This window comes from Ptychodera flava, chromosome 10 (genome assembly GCF_041260155.1).
Source record: "Ptychodera flava strain L36383 chromosome 10, AS_Pfla_20210202, whole genome shotgun sequence".
In the NCBI taxonomy this organism is placed as follows: domain Eukaryota; kingdom Metazoa; phylum Hemichordata; class Enteropneusta; family Ptychoderidae; genus Ptychodera; species Ptychodera flava.
Genome location: NC_091937.1, coordinates 36311937 through 36333414, shown reverse-complemented (window position 1 = coordinate 36333414; position 21478 = coordinate 36311937). Strand labels below are relative to the sequence as shown.

The window sequence follows — 21478 nt, the reverse complement described above, 5'->3', positions numbered from 1 at the left end:
TTGTCTCATGCAAACATGGAGCTACCAACATACCATAAACCCGTGTCTCTGTCACGCCAGGTAGACTGATAAGGGATGATATTAGTGCGAAAATACTTGTCTTGACAATATGTTATTTTTATGTGTTTACATTGTGTTTACATTTTTAGTTAATGATCGTATTGTTACGTATATTCCTTTAACAGTATATGAATTGAGGTTCTGGACTTTGTTCAAGTCGAGTGAATTTTAAAAAAGAAAACTATTTGCAATAGTTTCTCTTATGTCTTTTCTATTTCATACAAAGCTATTTGAAATTTGGCAGCTCAGGTCAGGATTTCGTAGCGATCGACCGCGTTTTGTTTGAGTCTGCGCAGTAGTGAGTTAGTTTCTGCCGGATTCGTGTGACTTCGGGTGGAGCTCCCCTATGTAGCGTACACCCCACTGACGCATTTCACATGAAAACAGAACACAATCATCGCGTCAACCCACTCAAATATTTACTAACCCATTAAGGTGCGGAATTGTGTTTTTATCGTTTTTAGAAAGTTTAGCTGGAAGTTTAGAAAGCTAAATTAGAATTGTCTAAATCTAAATCTAAACTTAGAAAGTTTAGCAAGAAACGATAATTATCGCTTTCTAAATAGCGTTCTAAATTTAGAAATTAGCTGAAGTTTAGAAAGTCGGGCCTCGGGTGAAAACATTTTTCCAAGGATATATCGGATAAAAACGATAATTATCACTTTCTAAATAGCGTTCTAAGTTTAGAAATTAGCTGAAGTTTAGAAAGTCGGGCCTTGGGTGAAAAAATTTGTTCGAGGATATATCGGATAAAAACGATAATTATCACTTTCTAAATAGCGTTCTAAGTTTAGAAATTAGCTGAAGTTTAGAAAGTCGGGCCTTGGGTGAAAAAATTTGTTCGAGGATATATCGGATAAAAACGATAATTTTTCACTTTCTAAATAGCGTTCTAAGTTTAGAAATTAGCTGAAGTTTAGAAAGTCGGGCCTTAGGTTGAAATTTTTTCCAAGGATATATCGGATAAAAACGATAATTATCACTTTCTAAATAGCGTTCTAAGTTTAGAAATTAGCTGAAGTTTAGAAAGTCGGGCCTCGGGTGAAAACATTTTTCCAAGGATATATCGGATAAAAACGATAATTATCACTTTCTAAATAGCGTTCTAAGTTTAGAAATTAGCTGAAGTTTAGAAGTCGGGCCTTGGGTGAAAAAATTTGTTCGAGGATATATCGGATAAAAACGATAATTATCACTTTCTAAATAGCGTTCTAAGTTTAGAAATTAGCTGAAGTTTAGAAAGTCGGGCCTTGGGTGAAAAATTTCTTCCAAGGATATATCGGATAAAAACGATAATTATCACTTTCTAAATAGCGTTCTAAGTTTAGAAATTAGCTGAAGTTTAGAAAGTCGGGCCTTGGGTGAAAAAATTTGTTCGAGGATATATCGGATAAAAACGATAATTATCACTTTCTAAATAGCGTTCTAAGTTTAGAAATTAGCTGAAGTTTAGAAAGTCGGGCCTTAGGTTGAAATTTTTTCCAAGGATATATCGGATAAAAACGATAATTATCACTTTCTAAATAGCGTTCTAAGTTTAGAAATTAGCTGAAGTTTAGAAAGTCGGGCCTTGGGTGAAAAATTTCTTCCAAGGATATATCGGATAAAAACGATAATTATCACTTTCTAAATAGCGTTCTAAGTTTAGAAATTAGCTGAAGTTTAGAAAGTCGGGCCTTGGGTGAAAAAATTTGTTCGAGGATATATCGGATAAAAACGATAATTATCACTTTCTAAATAGCGTTCTAAGTTTAGAAATTAGCTGAAGTTTAGAAAGTCGGGCCTTGGGTGAAAAAATTCTTCAAGGATATATCGGATAAAAACGATAATTATCACTTTCTAAATAGCGTTCTAAGTTTAGAAATTAGCTGAAGTTTAGAAAGTCGGGCCTTGGGTGAAAAATTTGTTCGAGGATATATCGGATAAAAAACGATAATTATAACTTTCTAAATAGCGTTCTAAGTTTAGAAATTAGCTGAAGTTTAGAAAGTCGGGCCTTGGGTGAAAAAAATTTGTTCGAGGATATGTCGGATAGAATCAGGAAAATACTGTATCAGTTTTGCCAAGCGGCAAATCAAAGCTCAAATGTGATTTTTTTTCCATAAACCCGCGAGAAAAGCACCCCTTATTGAATTGACCATTGCAACGGGCAAGAATTGAATGTCATGAAGTAGAGAAATGTGGCTCTGAGTGAGCGATGACGAAAAATTGTGAATGTTTATTCTTTGACCGTCAAAAACAAAGACTGTCAAATAGCCACCGCTAGTGTTAATGACAAATAAACCAGATGTGTGACGTGAAGACGAATGTAAATAACCATACTGCCACAATTCGCATGACCAAGGTGTGTTCAGACACAGACAAGAAGAGGGTCAGATAGTTCCACGACAATCGTGTCCATTGTGGTGCAAATTAATGCTAATAGCCTTATCAATGCCTCATTAACATTAACTTGAAGCACAAATTGACGCGCGCGATCGTAATTGAACACACCTTGGTCATTAGAACTGTGGTAGTATTGTTCCATTTTTGGTTTAATGGACAAGCTCATTTGAGCTTTGGATTTTAAAACTTACTTCTGAGGGAAACTGATAGTATTTTCCAGGTTCTGCAAGAAAACTCCTACATACTCACACTTTTTACTTTAATAAAAACACTTGGGAATATACAGATGACAACAGAAACGTTGTATCAGCCTTTTTTCCGACATATTCTTGGAAAAGTTTGCGGGACTTCATCTCACGCACTCCACATTTCACTGTGAGCACGCAGCCTGGAGATGGCAGCCTGGCCGGCAACACTTTTGATAGGGCCAATGCATTAATTTGGAGGTAATATCTCGTCGGTCTATTGGACAAGTCACATTTCAGCTTTGGCTTTTAGAACTTGCTTCTGGGGAAAACTGATAGTATTTTCCAGGTTCTACAAGACTGCTCCTACAAGCTCACACTTTTCCCCTTGAAACACTAGGGAATATACAGATGACAACAGAAATGGTGTACCAACGTTTTATCCGATATATCCTTGGAAATTTTTTTCCACTGACTCCGACTTTCTAAACTACAGCTAATTTCTAAACTTAGAACGCTATTTAGAAAGCGATAATTATCGTTTTTATCCGATATATCCTTGAAAACTTTTTCCACTCCAACCCGACTCTCTAAACTACAGCTATTTTCTAAACTTAGAACGCTATTTAGAAAGCGATAATTATCGTTTTTATCCGATATATCAAGGAAAAATTGTTTTCACTTCAGGCCCCATTTTCTGAATGATTCAATCTTTTACTGTGAGCACGCAACTGGAAGATGGCGGCCTGGCCGGCAACACATTTGATAACACATTAGCATAAATTTGCATTAATCAGCACAAATGGACGCGATCGTTGTGGACAAATCTCAATATACCTTGGCAACCACAGGGGCAACACGTTTAATAAGGCCCTTAGCATTAATTTGCACCATTACTTAATCTGCTGCACAAATGGACGGATCAAGATAATCTCAACACACCTTGGTCATTTGAACTGTGGAAGTATGGTTACTTTTATGTACATTCGTCTCCACGTCAAATATCTGGTTTATTTTTCATAACACGTAGTCTAGCCGGGTGGTTATTTGACAGACTTTGTTTTTGACGGACAAAACAAATATTACAATTTCTCTTCACAAATTGTGTTTTATGCCGACTCACTGTCACATTTCTCTACTTCGTAACATTCAACTTCTTGCCAAACGCAATGGTCAATTTTATAGGAAGTATGCTCTCTCGGGGTCTATTGGCCAAGTCATATTTGAGCTTTGGATTTTAAAACTTACTTCTTGGGGAAACTAATAGTATTTTCCTGGTTCTACAAGACTACTCCTACAAACTCACACATTTTCCCTTGAAACACTGGGAAAACATTACAATAGAAATGCTGTACCAACGTTTTTATCCGACATATCCGGTGAGTTGTTTCTCAACGTAAAGTTCAACTTTCTAAACTACAGCTAATTTCTAAACTTAGAACGCTATTTAGAAAGTGATAATTATCGTTTTTATCCGATATATCCTTGGAAAAAATTTCAACCTAAACCCGACTTTCTAAACTACAGCTATTTTCTAAACTTAGAACGCTATTTAGAAAGTGATAATTATCGTTTCTATCCGATATATCCTTGGAAAAAAATTTTCAACCTAAGCCCCGACTTTCTAAACTTCAGCTAAACTTCAGCTAATTTCTAAACTTAGAAGGCTATTTAGAAAGTGATAATTATCGTTTTTATCCGATATATCCTCGGGAAAAAATTTCAACCTAAGGCCCGACTTTCTAAACTTTCTAAACTTCAGCTAATTTCTAAACTTAGAACGCTATTTAGAAAGTGATAATTATCGTTTTTATCCGATATATCCTTGGGAAAATTTTTCAACCTAAGCCCGACTTTCTAAACTACAGCTAATTTTTAAACTTAGAACGCTATTTAGAAAGTGATAATTATCGTTTTTATCCGATATATCCTTGGAAAAACTTTTTTCACTCGAAGCCCGACTTTCTAAACTACAGCTAATTTCTAAACTTAGAACGCTATTTAGAAAGTGATAATTATCGTTTTTATCCGATATATCCTTGGAAAAAAATTTCAACCTAAGGCCCGACTTTCTAAACTTCAGCTAAACTTCAGCTAATTTTCTAAACATAGAACGCTATTTAGAAAGTGATAATTATCGTTTTTATCCGATATATCCTGGAAAAAAAATTTCAACCTAAGGCCCGACTTTCTAAACTTCAGCTAAACTTCAGCTAATTTCTAAACTTAGAACACTATTTAGAAAGTGATAATTATCGTTTTTATCCGATATATCCTTGGAAAAAAATTTTCAACCTAAGGCCCGACTTTCTAAACTTCAGCTAAACTTCAGCTAATTTCTAAACTTAGAACGCTATTTAGAAAGTGATAATTATCGTTTTTATCCGATATATCCTTGGGAAAAAATTCAACCTTAGCCCCGACTTTCTAAACTACAGCTATTTTCTAAACTTAGAACGCTATTTAGAAAGTGATAATTATCGTTTTTATCCGATATATCCCTGGAAAAAATATTTCAACCTAAGGCCCGACTTTCTAAACTTCAGCTAAACTTCAGCTAATTTCTAAACTTAGAAGGCTATTTAGAAAGTGATAATTATCGTTTTTATCCGATATGTCCTTGGAAAAAGTTTTTTAACCTAAGGCCCGACTTTCTTAACTTTCTAAACTTCAGCTAATTTCTAAACTTAGAACGCTATTTAGAAAGTGATAATTATCGTTTTTATCCGATATATCCTTGGAAAAAAATTTTCAACCTAAGGCCCGACTTTCTTAACTTTCTAAATTTCAGCTAATTTCTAAACTTAGAAGGCTATTTAGAAAGTGATAATTATCGTTTTTATCCTATATATCTTTGGAAAAAAATTTCAACCTAAGGCCCGACTTTCTAAACTACAGCTAATTTCTAAACTTAGAACGCTATTTAGAAAGTGATAATTATCGTTTTTATCCGATATATCCTTGGAAAAAAATTTTCAACCTAAGGCCCGACTTTCTTACCTTTCTAAACTTCAGCTAATTTCTAAACTTAGAAGGCTATTTAGAAAGTGATAACTATCGTTTTTATCCGATATATCCTTGGAAAAAATTTCAACCTAAGGCCCGACTTTCTAAACTTCAGCTAATTTCTAAACTTAGAACGCTATTTAGAAAGTGATAATTATCGTTTTTATCCGATATATCCTTGGAAAAAAATTTCAACCTAAGCCCGACTTTCTAAACTACAGCTATATTCTAAACTTAGAAGGCTATTTAGAAAGTGATAATTATCGTTTTTATCCGATATATCATTGGAAAAAACTTTTTCAACTCCAAGCCCGACTTTCTAAACTACAGCTATTTTCTAAACTTAGAACGCTATTTAGAAAGTGATAATTATCGTTTTTATCCGAGATATCCTTGGAAAAAAATTTTCAACCTAAGGCCCGACTTTCTAAACTTCAGCTAAACTTCAGCTAATTTCTAAACTTGGAACGCTATTTAGAAAGTGATAATTATCGTTTTTATCCGATATATCCTTGGAAAAAAATTTTAAACCTAAGGCCCGACTTTCTAAACTTCAGCTAAACTTCAGCTAATTTCTAAACTTAGAACGCTATTTAGAAAGTGATAATTATCGTTTTTATCCGATATATCCTTGGAAAAAATTTTCAACCTAAGGCCCGACTTTCTAAACTTCAGCTAAACTTCAGCTAATTTCTAAACTTAGAACGCTATTTAGAAAGTGATAATTATCGTTTTGTTCCGATATATCCTTGGAAAAAAATTTCAACCTAAGCCCCGACTTTCTAAACTACAGCTATTTTCTAAACTTAGAACGCTATTTAGAAAGTGATAATTATCGTTTTTATCCGATATATCCTTGGAAAAAAATTTTCAACCTAAGGCCAGACTTTCTGAACTTCAGCTAAACTTCAGCTAATTTCTAAACTTAGAAGGCTATTTAGAAAGTGATAATTATCGTTTTTATCCGATATATCCTCGGGAAAAAATTTCAACCTAAGGCCCGACTTTCTAAACTTTCTAAACTTCAGCTAATTTCTAAACTTAGAACGCTATTTAGAAAGTGATAATTATCGTTTTTATCCGATATATCCTCGGAAAAAAATTTCAACCTAAGCCCCGACTTTCTAAACTACAGCTATATTTTAAACTTAGAACGCTATTTAGAAAGTGATAATTATCGTTTTTTATCCGATATATCCTTGGAAAAAACTTTTTCAACTCCAAGCCCGACTTTCTAAACTACAGCTATTTTCTAAACTTAGAACGCTATTTAGAAAATGATAATTATCGTTTTTATCCGATATATCCTTGGAAAAAAATTTTCAACCTAAGGCCCGACTTTCTAAACTTCAGCTAAACTTCAGCTAATTTCTAAACATAGAACGCTATTTAGAAAGTGATAATTATCGTTTTTATCCGATATATCCTGGAAAAAAATTTTCAACCTAAGGCCCGACTTTCTAAACTTCAGCTAAACTTCAGCTAATTTCTAAACTTAGAACGCTATTTAGAAAGTGATAATTATCGTTTTTATCCGATATATCCTTGGAAAAAAATTTTCAACCTAAGGCCCGACTTTCTAAACTTCAGCTAAACTTCAGCTAATTTCTAAACTTAGAACGCTATTTAGAAAGTGATAATTATCGTTTTTATCCGATATATCCTTGGAAAAAAATTTTTAACCTAAGGCCCGACTTTCTAAACTTCAGCTAAACTTCAGCTAATTTCTAAACTTAGAACGCTATTTAGAAAGTGATAATTATCGTTTTTGTCCAAAATATCCTTGGGAAAAAATTCAACCTTAGCCCCGACTTTCTAAACTACAGCTATTTTCTAAACTTAGAACGCTATTTAGAAAGTGATAATTATCGTTTTTATCCGATATATCCCTGGAAAAAAATTTTCAACCTAAGGCCCGACTTTCTAAACTTCAGCTAAACTTCAGCTAATTTCTAAACTTAGAAGGCTATTTAGAAAGTGATAATTATCGTTTTTATCCGATATATCCTTGGAAAAAAAATTTTAACCTAAGGCCCGACTTTTTAACTTTCTAAACTTCAGCTAATTTCTAAACTTAGAACGCTATTTAGAAAGTGATAATTATCGTTTTTATCCGATATATCCTTGGAAAAAAATTTTCAACCTAAGGCCCGACTTTCTAAACTTTCTAAACTTCAGCTAATTTCTAAACTTAGAACGCTATTTAGAAAGTGATAATTATCGTTTTTATCCGATATATCCTTAGGAAAAAATTTCAACCTAAGGCCCGACTTTCTAAACTACAGCTAATTTCTAAACTTAGAACGCTATTTAGAAAGTGATAATTATCGTTTTTATCCGATATATCCTTGGAAAAAAATTTTCAACCTTAGGCCCGACTTTCTAAACTTCAGCTAAACTTCAGCTAATTTCTAAACTAGAACGCTATTTAGAAAGTGATAATTATCGTTTTTGTCCGATATATCCTTGGGAAAAATTCAACCTAGCCCGACTTTCTAAACTACAGCTATTTTCTAAACTTAGAACGCTATTTAGAAAGTGATAATTATCGTTTTTTATCCGATATATCCCTGGAAAAATATTTTCAACCTAAGCCCCGACTTTCTAAACTTCAGCTAAACTTCAGCTAATTTCTAAACTTAGAACGCTATTTAGAAAGTGATAATTATCGTTTTTATCCGATATATCCTTGGAAAAAAATTTTCAACCTAAGGCCCGACTTTCTAAACTTTCTAAACTTCAGCTAATTTCTAAACTTAGAACGCTATTTAGAAAGTGATAATTATCGTTTTTATCCGATATATCCTTGGAAAAAAATTTTTAACACAAGGCCCGACTTTCTAAACCTTCTAAACTTCAGCTAATTTCTAAACTTAGAACGCTATTTAGAAAGTGATAATATCGTTTTTATCCGATATATCCTTTGAAAAAATTTCAACCTAAGGCCCGACTTTCTAAACTACAGCTAATTTCTAAACTTAGAACGCTATTTAGAAAGTGATAATTATCGTTTTTATCCGATATATCCTTGGAAAAAAATTTCAACCTAAGGCCCGACTTTCTAACTTCAGCTTAACTTCAGCTAATTTCTAAACTTAGAACGCTATTTAGAAAGTGATAATTATCGTTTTTATCCGATATATCCTTGGAAAAAAATTTTCAACCTAAGGCCCGACTTTCTAAACTTCAGCTAAACTTCAGCTAATTTCTAAACTTAGAACGCTATTTAGAAAGTGATAATTATCGTTTTTATCCGATATATCCTTGGAAAAAAATTTTCAACCTAAGGCCCAACTTTCTAAACTTTCTAAACGTCAGCTAATTTCTAAACTAAGAAGGCTATTTAGAAAGTGATAATTATCGTTTTTATCCGATATATCCTTGGGAAAAAATTTCAACCTAAGCCCCGACTTTCTAAACTTCAGCTAATTTCTAAACTTAGAACGCTATTTAGAAAGTGATAATTATCGTTTTTATGCGATATATCCTTGGAAAAAAATTTTCAACCTAAGGCCCGACTTTCTTAACTTTCTAAACTTCAGCTAATTTCTAAACTTAGAAGGCTATTTAGAAAGTGATAACTATCGTTTTTATCCGATATATCCTTGGAAAAAATTTCAACCTAAGGCCCGACTTTCTAAACTTCAGCTAATTTCTAAACTTAGAACGCTATTTAGAAAGTGATAAATATCGTTTTTTTTTCCGTGTTTATCGTTTTTAGCTAGTTTAGCCCCCCATAGGGAATACACGTAGTTTAGAAATGGCTTTCAGGAAAAGACACAATTCCGCACCTAACTCCACACCAAGTTGTCAGTTGTAAGCACCACTTTAGATTTTTATAACCAAACAGCAATGGTGAAAACTCAACTTTCTAAATCTCTAACTCTGCTCTACTCTACGCAAGAAAGTGTTTCCAAATCAACGTATTTTAAAATGAATGACGTTAGCTTTCATTTTATGCAGATACTTCGGATAATGTTAAAAGACAAGAAATATTGTCAAAACAAGGTGAGATGAATTCAACGTCAACCTCAGGTCATTTCTAATAACTTTATCATTAATTAAAAGGGGAGGCTCTACCAAGATGATTTTTGATATGTACTAGCCCTTGGTCTGGGTATAAAGGAAACTCGCGCGTCCTTTTAAAAACCGGACACTGAAAACAAGAGTTGAACAAATTTGCATAATGGGAAAAAGCGCTAATGTTGGCGCTTCGTCACGTGATATAGTTAGGACAATGTCTCGACGATTATGGCAATACTGGCTTGCCTACGCTCCCCCAGGCGTAGGGAAAAGCTTACATGTCCATCCCAAGGGATGGGGCGGGGGTAGGGATATCTTGGTCTCAGCAGAGGTTTCTTTTTTCCATCATAGACCCTTTCTCGAGGGTCTATGTTTCTATTGTGTCCTTTATTTTAATACTTCGGATATCATATCGCCAATAAAGCTCAATTCTATCAACCTCGGATTTCTTGGTCTTATCTTAGCATTGGTTTTGTAAAGTTTTCTTTTTTTTCTGTGTCATGCATTTGTCCTGTGATAATGATCTTACGCTAAGTTCTATCTCCATGCTGCACCTATTATCTGATACGTTTGATTGCCTTGTGCGCAAAGATCAGCAAGAATATCTTTCACGCTGTCGCCAGATTATCACTGGATTAACTTTGACAAAGTCAACAACCAAGGCACCAGCAAGGTATAACAGAAGAATGGGGAGAAACTCAAAAGCCATATCCAGAAGTGGTCCGTAAAAATGGTGGATACTTTTTATATTCATGTATTCGGAAACAATCAGAAGGCAAAACAAACTTGAATATTCATTTGTGGACACTTTAAGTTCATGTATTCAGAAAAAAAACACGAGACAAAACAAACTTGAATATTCATTTGTAAAAGAACAGGCCAGAAAGGGGGACCTTTCATATCCACTTTGGTAAGGTATCGAGTCGGAGGTGTGTTCAAACTCTTCCGAGTGGCCTGGCAAAAATTGCGTTGGTCGACGTGTATAACACCGCATCCGACTTAACCAGACAAGAGGGGTCATCAAATGTAATCGTGGTAACATATAATGGTTCCGTTGATATGTTTTATTAGTGACCATCTGGTTCACAAACATATATTTAACTTCATGGGTATACTGAACATTTCGGTGTAATTAAACAAAGGGGCAAACAAGTTAAGAACAAGGACGTAAAAGGCCGCCTTCAACTTGTTCAGTTTATCGACTGCGTTCTCGCAATACGTATGTAAAACTTTCGTAGTCTTTTTTTCCAAATTACAAAAGAAGACATGTTTTACATACGAACGGTAATACAGAAAGTCGAGAAAACTGTTGAGTCATGAAATTGAATTCAGAATACAGGAATGGATATGTTCAAGACAAGAATGTTTTCTATTTATAAAGTATTTCATCTTGCTAAAAATAATACGTTTGTGTTTTTTTTAAATATATTCTGCGAAATGTTGATTGGGTTCGTACTATTCAGGAGAGAAGGAATTGACGGACACTGACTTCGGTGAGAAATTGTTACGAATGCATGTTAAATGTTCTGGAGATTATTGAGTTTTTGAACGACGCGTATCACAAATTTGACATTGCAGGACGTGCAGAAGTTTGCCGAACATGGCATCTTCAGGTTCAAGAAAAACAGGCTTTAAAGTTCCTGTAACTGGATATACTCAACATTACCTTAGTCTCGAAAGTTGCATAGGCGAAAAGTTCGATCCATCTGAAGAGGACTGGATTTAACCCCCATGGTTGATATTTATGGTGTCAAATCCAAACCAAAACTACTATTCCCTATTTTACTATTCTGAATTCAATTTTACAACCCAACATTCTGTCTGTCCCATGACAACTCTGTTACAACTACAACGACTTGTCACTATGACAACTAGTCATAGTATAGGTCAGTCACCTTCGACTTATCCAGACTCCAGAGGTCATGTTGTCGTTCTCTAGTAATCATTGTTATCTGGATCACACCTTGCGACCATGTGATTTAAACAAACTTTAATCTTACAAGAGATTTCTCTTCTTAAGGTAGCTACATACCTTTTAGACACTTTCAGATTTTTATTTTTTTCTCAATTGAACACGTCCCAAACCCCAATAAAGTATACATTTTCTGAAAGCCCTGATATAGAGCTATCCGACCAAGCACTGTACACGGTCATTATTTGCATAAGAGTCACGTGACAAGCGTTTTGCTGAACCTTCCAAAAACCTGTTTTTCCCGCCTTATGCGAACACGCTGCAAGATTTCCGGTTGGAATTTCTTCATTGACAAGCCTTGACAATATCCTTCAAAACCGTGTCTGGGTTTTTTTTTACATGCCTTTGTTTTTTTTTAATGCGCTCTTAAAGGTGTTAGATGAAGGTGCTTTTCAAGGAATTTTAATTATCACGCCATATAATTTGAATGGAGCCTCCGGGAAAAAATCTCAGACATGGTTTTGAAGGATATTGTCAAGGCTTGTCAATGAAGAAATTCCAACCGGAAATCTTGCAGCGTGTTTGCATAAGGCGAGAAAAACCGGTTTTTGGAAGGTTCAGCAAAACGCTTGTCACGTGACTCTTATGCAAATAATGACCGTGTACTCTGCTTGGTCGGATAGCTCTATATCAGGGCTTTCAGAAAATGTATACTTTATTGGGGTTTGGGACGTGTTCAATTGAGAAAAAAATGAAAATCTGAAAGTGGCTAAAAGGTATTGAGCTACCTTAAATACAAAGAATATCTAAAGGAACGATCGAACTTGTAAAGAACAATTACGATATCGATTTTAATTAAACAAGAACCAATCATTCGATGTAATTTTGAGACTTTAACATTGTATTGAAATATATTTCAATCTCTGTCCAATGAACGACCGTTTTAACTAATCAATACGATTACATTGTTATTTACTCTTTAGAAAGGTGGAACTTTATTAGAAAATATAGAGAACGATCCTGTTGGACAAGTTGCTGTACGACTTGGCTTACAGGCCACTAAACCCTCCTCCGTACCTCGTCGCATCAATTGCCGCTAGTCAGTAGACGATACAGCCAAATCAGTATCTTTATTGGCCAACCTTATTTGTAGTGAATAAATGCGAATAGATATTACGAATCGGGTCACATTCTAAATTGATGTTGGTTTTCCTGAATACGAATAGCGACGTTAGTGAGGAAAATTCTAGTTGTGCAATGTTAAAGCAAATTGAAATTAGAAATTAGACATTGGTTCCGCCTGATTTAAACTTTGAAAGACTACAATTTTGCGGGTTCGAAATAAGGGGGAGTTGAGTTCTACTGCTCGGTTGTGGAGGGGTTAAATTTTGCACAAAAGGATTTGAGGGAGAGTCATATTTTACATATGTATGGCAATAACATTGAATGAAATGCATATGACATCACAGAAATAGAACATAGTTTTAATTTATTCTGAAAGCATGAAAGTCGAGGTATACAAACAGGATTCTACCGACAACATTGCTGGTATATACATTTATTGTTATGACAGTTTGTTTATAATTATTCATTTGATTCTGAGGTGTTCACTGCTTGTGTTAAGTTTACTACTCCCCGTAGAGGGAGTTGACATCCATGAACTTGACACTCAATGCAAAGTAACCCGTAAAAATCAAACGATCGTTCAAAAAGTGTCATAACCAGAAACGTATGTGTCATCTTACTGTTCATGTTTCGGTTCCAGAACAATCACTGTAGTTCTATTCATAGAAAGTTTGTAAGCTACCACAGTTGTATTGATAACAGCCGTAGTTATATTCATACAGAAATCCGTGACAGTTGTATCAATACAGATATTGTACACTGCTAACGTTGTACTGAGATCCTATCCTGTCAAACTACATCGATTCACGGTAACCGTTGTGTATTTCTTTCGGTCGATTTTGTTGTTGTTGCCATAGTGCTATAAAGACTTATATAAAATAGATCTCCCCTAAATTAACCATATTATATAATGTCTGACCCCTCGCTAAGCCATGTCGCAGAGTAATCTCACTGATTTTATTTCACCCCCCCCCCCCCCGAAAATGAAGGCTCCTTTGTTGGAATCAACTCTATGTAATTTACAATTTAATTAGCATGACTAGAGTTGTCTTGTCGTCAACAGAGTCTTTTTGCGTATGTGGGGTATTTTATTTTTTGAGTCAAACAACACAGGAAACACACATATGTGAGTCGCCAGTCGCCTGCATCTGGCTGTAAGCTTGTTAACGCTTTAGAAACCTGTAAACTGGATAGCCTAACTAATAAGGATTACGACCCGGTTTGGGCACATAAACTTGCTAAAATTCCCTCGCGCTTCTACTGTCTTTGGGGCTACTCTCGAAAGCATGTTTTAACACCCAGCCTTCAACTTCAATTGACAACGGGCTGAGCATAAAACAGTAGATTTAATATGAATATTTCTTTTTCTATTGGTGCGCTTTTGTCGAAAATAATACAAGTAATTGTATATAATAGCAATCATACCCATCCGATATATGTATGTATGTATATATATAGAGATATATATATATATATATATATATATATATATATATATATATATATATATAATATATATATATATATATATATATAGAGAGAGAGATGTCAGGTGTCTTTCTTTAAGTTGAATTTGTACAGTAAGGTATTGAATTCTACTATTTTATCTCAGGAGGGGACACCATAGGTACTATTTGCATCTTCAGAACGGTTTATGACAATTCCAGCCTTGTTGTTGTCACTGCATGTAATAGATGTACAGCCATACGTCAAAAGCCATCAGCTCCTCCATAGATCACAAACTTCCTTAAGTTCCTATAATTGCAAAATTAAGTTAGTCAAACAATAAGAGTAGCCATTACATGATGTCGGTTGGAACATAATGACCATTTCTAAGCGATCGACTGCAACCTTTTATGCCTTGTTTTTTGTTTCTGTTGGCAGATTTATATACAGGAATATAGTGTTCCATTTTTTCATCTTTTTACTTTTACACTGTGGCATTAGTTCGATCATCAAGTCATAATGTGTTGTCAGTTGAGATTCGGATAATGAAAGGGGTTGTGTGGCAGATAAAAACAGACAAGCTTGCCTTTTGCCTTTATAGCTAATCTGTTTCTTCAAGTACACAGAGAATAAAATAATGAATGATTGTGATTGTTAGTGAGACATTGGTCTGATTCTGCCTATATAGATTTACCCAGACAGAAGTTGTTACACACTGTGTCATGTTCGGCACTTGTTTCTGTTCAGCGTTTTACTGAGGCCGCTTTCAGAGAATCCAAAAAATCCCCTCATTTTTTTCAAATATCGCCCCTAACAAACTCAAAATGCGTTCAAATGCCCCCTTTTTACTTGCTATAACTTTGAAATCCCCTTCATCAAAATGAAAACTGGGCAGAATTTTTCGGTGTGCATGTTTTCCTCTCCCAGGGCCCGAGACGGAGGGCGCTGTTTTGACATATTTTCTGTTACAGGAAAACTTCATCTCGTGAAACAGAAAAACAGCGATCACACAGAAATGGTTTGGAAATAGGTGACTTCCTTCACCTGTCAGGAAAACTGAACGTAATCAACATAATTCTATAAAAGGAACATTAGGTGTACCTTTTGGCCAATCAAGTATGCATCGTTCTGTGTATCGACGGCAGCTTCTTGTTCTACTTTCCACAGCATGCTAGAATAACTAATGTTCTGTTAGACAAATACTCTGTATATGTGTAAAGACCGTGATCATTGTTATTGTTATTGACGACAAAGTATTCCAGTCCGGACTTGAATTCAATTTTGATTGATGTTTCTGTTGACCCATAGAACAACTTGAAGCTGCAGCAGTTCCATGAGATGTAGGTTGATGCCTGTGAGTGTGAGAAAGTACCTGTATATTTATGTTTGTGTTTATCCTACACAATTTATTTTGTGCGACTTTTTATTTGATCATATCAGTCAGAGACACAGCTTCGTTTCGAGTCCCCCCTACCTCCCAAAATACATTGAAATGCCCGCTACATACCCTTGATATTTCCAAATCCCCGCTAACTCTCCCCTCCATAGGTGTTTATTAATGCAACCATACAAATTAGTTCGGCTCTACTGTTGTGTTATCGAAACATCCAAATTTATGATTTGATTCTTTTTTCATATTACGCATGTATTCAATGATCCTTGACTGTGTTTAGGCTACACAGAGTCAATTGAAAAGTCTGAAACGTCTCATTGGCGTCTCAGGTCAAATAATGGCATAAAAATTACGTATGAACTATCCTGGAACGTTTCAGATTTAAGACGGTGTAACTGGCCAGACCTAAACCAGTGTGAGGGTCAAATTAAGCATATCTGCAACATGCTGTCTGAAGGTCCGAGCCGCTTCAAGAACGTTTTAAACGCCCTCAGACGGCAGATATTTGTAACGTATAACTACTTATGAGGTAGTCTACGGAATTTAACGGTACAGTTTGCCAGTATACCTCCGAAGTCTGCTGGGGCGGGGAGTTTTATGCAAACTGTACCATTAAATTTCGTAAACCTCCGACTACGAGTTCGCTAACCATGTTATACACGAATTTGCCGAGTGTTAGAGCCTTGTTTGCCCGCTAAAAGTTTGGATTCGTAGTTTTAGCGCAGTGTAAGTTTATGCGTTGGCAGGAGAGCAATGAACTCGGCTGAAGCTAGCAGCCAAAACCTAGCAGCCAAAACTATGGTGTGGAAGCTAGCAGCCAAAACTTGCAAGCCACTTTCCTCCTATATTTTGAAGTCAAGTGGACATCATTCTAACATACAAGGTTCTTTATACATGTATCAACACAAACACATCATTTACTAATTAATTTCTTTGCATAAATTATCTCCATTCTAATTAGCACCTGGTATCCCAGCTAGCCTATGGCTATAAAGCACAATGCATTGTCTGCTGGAATAAAAGAAAGAGTGTGCACCCATTACACCTAGCATGTCTTACACATATACATCCATACTAACAAACTACACTTGTCTCATTTCTTAATTAATTTCTTTGCATAAATTATCTCCATTCTAATTAGCATCTATATGCTAGCCTATGGCTATAAAGCACAATGCATTGTCTGCTGGAATGAAAGAAAGAGTGTGCACCCATTACACCTAGCATGTCTTACACATATACATCCATACTAACAAACTACACTTGTCTCATTTCTTAATTAATTTCTTTGCATAAATTATCTCCATTCTAATTAGCATCTATATGCTAGCCTATGGCTATAAGCACAATGCATTGTCTGCGTGAATAAAAGAAAGAGTGTGCACCCATTTCACCTAGCATGTCTTACACTTACACATCCATACTAACAAACCACACTTCTCTCATTTCTTAATTAATTTCTTTGCATAAATTATCTCCATTCTAATTAGCATCTATATGCTAGCCTATGGCTATAAAGCACAATGCATGGTCTGCTGAAATTAAAGAAAGAGTGTGCATCCATTTCACCTAGCATGTCTTACACTTACACATCCATACTAACAAACCACACTTCTCTCATTTCTTAATTAATTTCTTTGCATAAATTATCTCAATTCTAATTAGCATCTATACTCTAGCCTATAGCTATAAAGCACAATGCATTGTCTGCTTGAATAAAAGAAAGAGTGTGCATCCATTTCATCTAGCATGTCTTACACATATACACCCATTCTAACAAACTACACTTGTCTCATTTCTTAATTATTTCTTTGCATAAATTATCTGTTTTAATTATCACCTATAGCCAATGGCCACAAGAATATAGTGTCTGCGTCAATGAAAGAAAGAGTGTGCATCCATTTAACCTAGCATGTCTTACACATATACATCCAAATTAACAAACCACACTTGTCTCATTTCTTAATTAATTTCTTTGCATAAATTATCTCTCCTTTAATTATTACCTATATGCTAGCCTATGCCATACAGCAGAATATAGTGTCTGCATGGTCTGCTTGAATAAAAGAAAGAGTGTGCACCCATTTCACCTAGCATGTCTTACACATATACATCCATACTAACAAACTACGCTTGTCTCATTTCTTAATTAATTTTCTTTAATTAATTTCTTTGCATAAATTATCTCCAAATAATTAACATATATATGCCAACCTATGGCTATACAGCACAATGCATTGTCTGCTGGAATGAAAGAAAGAGTGTGCATCCATTACACCTAGCATGTCTTACTCATATACATCCATACTAACAAACTACACTTGTCTCATTATTTCTTAATTAATTTCTTTGCATAAATTATCTCCAATTAATTATCACCTATATGCTAACCTATGGCCATAGAGCAGAATATAGTGTCTGCCTGAATAAAAGAAAGAGTGTGCATCCATTTCACCTAGCATGTCTTACACATATACATCCATACTAACAAACTTCACTGCTCTCATTTCTTAATTAATTTCTTTGCATAAATTATCTCAGCTTTAATTATCACCAATATGCTAACCAATGGCCATAGAGCAAATATAGTGTCTGCCTGAATGAAAGAAAGAGTGTGCATCCATTTCACCTAGCATGTCTTACACATATACATCCATACTAACAAACTACACTTGTCTCATTTCTTAATTAATTTCTTTGCATAAATTATCTCAGCTTTAATTATCACCTATATGCTAGCCTATGGCCATACAGGGGAATATAGTGTCTGCCTGAATGAAAGAAAGAGTGTGCATCCATTTCACCTAGCATGTCTTACACATATACATCCATACTAACAAACTTCACTGCTCTTATTTCTTAATTAATTTCTTTGCATAAATTATCTAAGCTTTAATTATCACCCATATGCTAACCTATGGCCATACAGCAGAATATAGTGTCTGCCTGAATGAAAGAAAGAGTGTGCATCCATTTCACCTAGCATGTCTTACACATATACATCCATACTAACAAAGTTCACTGCTCTCATTTCTTAATTAATGTCTTTGCATAAATTATCTTCAATTAATTAACATATATATGCCAACCTATGGCTATACAGCACAATGCATTGTCTGCTGGAATGAAAGAAAGAGTGTGCATCCATTACACCTAGCACGTCTTACTCATATACATCCATACTAACAAACTACACTTGTCTCATTTCTTAATTAATTTCTTTGCATAAATTATCTCCATTCTAATTAGCATCTATATGCTAGCCTATGGCTATACATGCATTGTCTGCTGGAATGAAAGAAAGAGTGTGCATCCATTACACCTAGCATGTCTTACACATACACATCCATACTAACAAACCACACTTGTCTCATTTCTTAATTAATTTCTTTGCATAAATTATCTCCATTCTATTAGACTGCTTATGCTAGCCTTATATATGGCTATACAACACAGTGCAATGTCTGCTGAAATGAAAGAATGAGTGTGCACCCATTACACCTAGCATGTCTTACACATATACATCCATACTAACAAACCACACTTGTCTCATTTCACAGTTAATATCTTTGCATAAATTATCTCCATTCTAATTAGCATCTATATGCTAGCCTATGGCTATAAAGCACAATGCATTGCCTGCTGTAATGAAAGAAAGAGTGTGCACCCATGTCACCTACCACGTCTTACACATATCCATCGATACTAGCAAACTGCGCTTGTCCCACTTCTTAATTAATTTCTTTGCATAAATTATCTCTATTATAATGAGCATGTGCATGCTGGCTAATTGCTGTAGAAGTGAATGCATGGTCTGCTGGAACAAAAGAAAGAGTGTGCATCCATTTCACGTGCCCTGTTTTCTGCACGTACATCAATACTTACAGACTTCAAAAACCTCAACTCTTTAATTATTTTTTTTGCATAAATTATCTTTATTGTAATTAGCATCTGTATACTGGCTTGAAACAGAATGCACGGTCTGCTGGAATGAAAGAAAGAATGTGCATCCATTTCACCTACCCAGTCTTATACATACACATCTATACTAACAGACTACTCTTCTTCCATTTCTTAAATAATTTCTTTGCATAAATTATCTCAATTATAATTGGGACGTATATGCTAGTTTATGGCTGTAGAACAGAGTGCATAGTCTGCTGTGAAGTTTGTTTGTATAGATCTAAAGACACAGGACAGGCTAAGTGAAAAGGATGCACACTCTATCTTTCCAGCAGACACTGCATACTATGTATAGCCATAGGCTAGCGATTATGTGGTAGTTAATGGAGATAATTTATGTAAAGAAATTAATAAGAAATGCGAGAAGCCTTATTTGTTAGTATGGATGTATATCTGTAAGACATTGGTAGGTTAAATGGATGCACTCTCTTTCTTTCTTTCCAGCAGACAATGAATTCTCTTGTATTCACAGGCCAGCATATAGGTGAGACAATGTATGAAAGGGAAATAATTATGAAATGAGACAAGTCATAGTTCTTAATATGGATGTCTATGTGTAAGACATCATGCACACTCTTTCTTTCATTCCAGCAGACAATGCATTGTGCTGTGTATAGCCATAGGTTGGCATATATATGTTAATTAATTGAAGATAATTTATGCAAAGAAATTATTAAGAAATGAGACAAGTGTGGTTTGTTAATTTGGATGTATATGTGTAAGACATGCTAGGTGTAATGGGTGCACACTCTTTCTTTCATTCCAGCAGACAATGCACTCTGCTGTATAGTCATAGGTTAGCATATAATGTTAATTAAGCTGAGATAATTTATGCAAAGAAATTAATTACAAATGAGAGCAGTGAAGTTTGTTAGTATGGATGTATATGTGTAAGACATGCTAGGTGAAATGGATGCACACTCTTTCTTTCATTCAGACAGACACTATATTCTGCTGTATGGCCATAGGCTAGCATATAGGTGATAATTAAACCAGAGATAATTTATGCAAAGAAATTAATTAAGAAATGAGACAGATGTAGTTTGTTAGAATGGCTGTATATGTGTAAGACATGCTAGGTGAAATGGATGCACACTCTTTCTTTGACTCCAGGAGACAAATTGCATTCTGGTCTATGGCCATAGGCTAGCATATAGGTCATAATTAAAGCTGAGATAATTTATGCAAAGAAATTAATTAAGAAATGAGACAAATGTAGTTTGTTAGTATGGATGTATATGTGTAAGACATGCTAGGTGAAATGGATGCACACTCTTTCTTTTATTCAGGCAGACACTATATTCTGCTCTATGGCCATAGGTTAGCATATAGGTGATAATTAATTGGAGATAATTTATGCAAAGAAATTAATTAAGAAATGAGACAAGTGTAGTTTGTTAGTATGGATGTATATGAGTAAGACATGCTAGGTGTAATGGATGCACACTCTTTCTTTCATTCCAGCAGACAATGCATTGTGCTGTATAGCCATAGGTTGGCATATATATGTTAATTAATTGAAGATAATTTATGCAAAGAAATTAATTAAGAAATGAGACAAGTGTGGTTTGTTAATTTGGATGTATATGTGTAAGACATGCTAGGTGAAATGGATGCACACTCTTTCTTTCATTCCAGCAGACAATGCATTGTGCTGTATAGCCATAGGTTGGCATATATATGTTAATTAATTGGAGATAATTTATGCAAAGAAATTAATTAAGAAATGAGACAAGTGTAGTTTGTTAGTATGGATGTATATGTGTAAGACATGCTAGGTTAAATGGATGCACACTCTTTCTTTCATTCCAGCAGACAATGCATTGTGCTGTATAGCCATAGGTTGGCATATATATGTTAATTAATTGGAGATAATTTATGCAAAGAAATTAATTAAGAAATGAGACAAGTGTAGTTTGTTAGTATGGATGTATATGTGTAAGACATGCTAGGTGAAATGGATGCACACTCTTTCTTTCA

The 21478-nt window shown here is 34.9% G+C and overlaps 1 protein-coding gene across 1 annotated transcript in view; it reads right to left on the bottom strand.

Moving 5' to 3' along the window:
- The window catches only part of LOC139142671 (protein disulfide-isomerase 1-like), a 272131-nt gene that overhangs the window by 23366 nt on the left and 227287 nt on the right, over positions 1-21478 (bottom strand). The window lies entirely within an intron of this gene.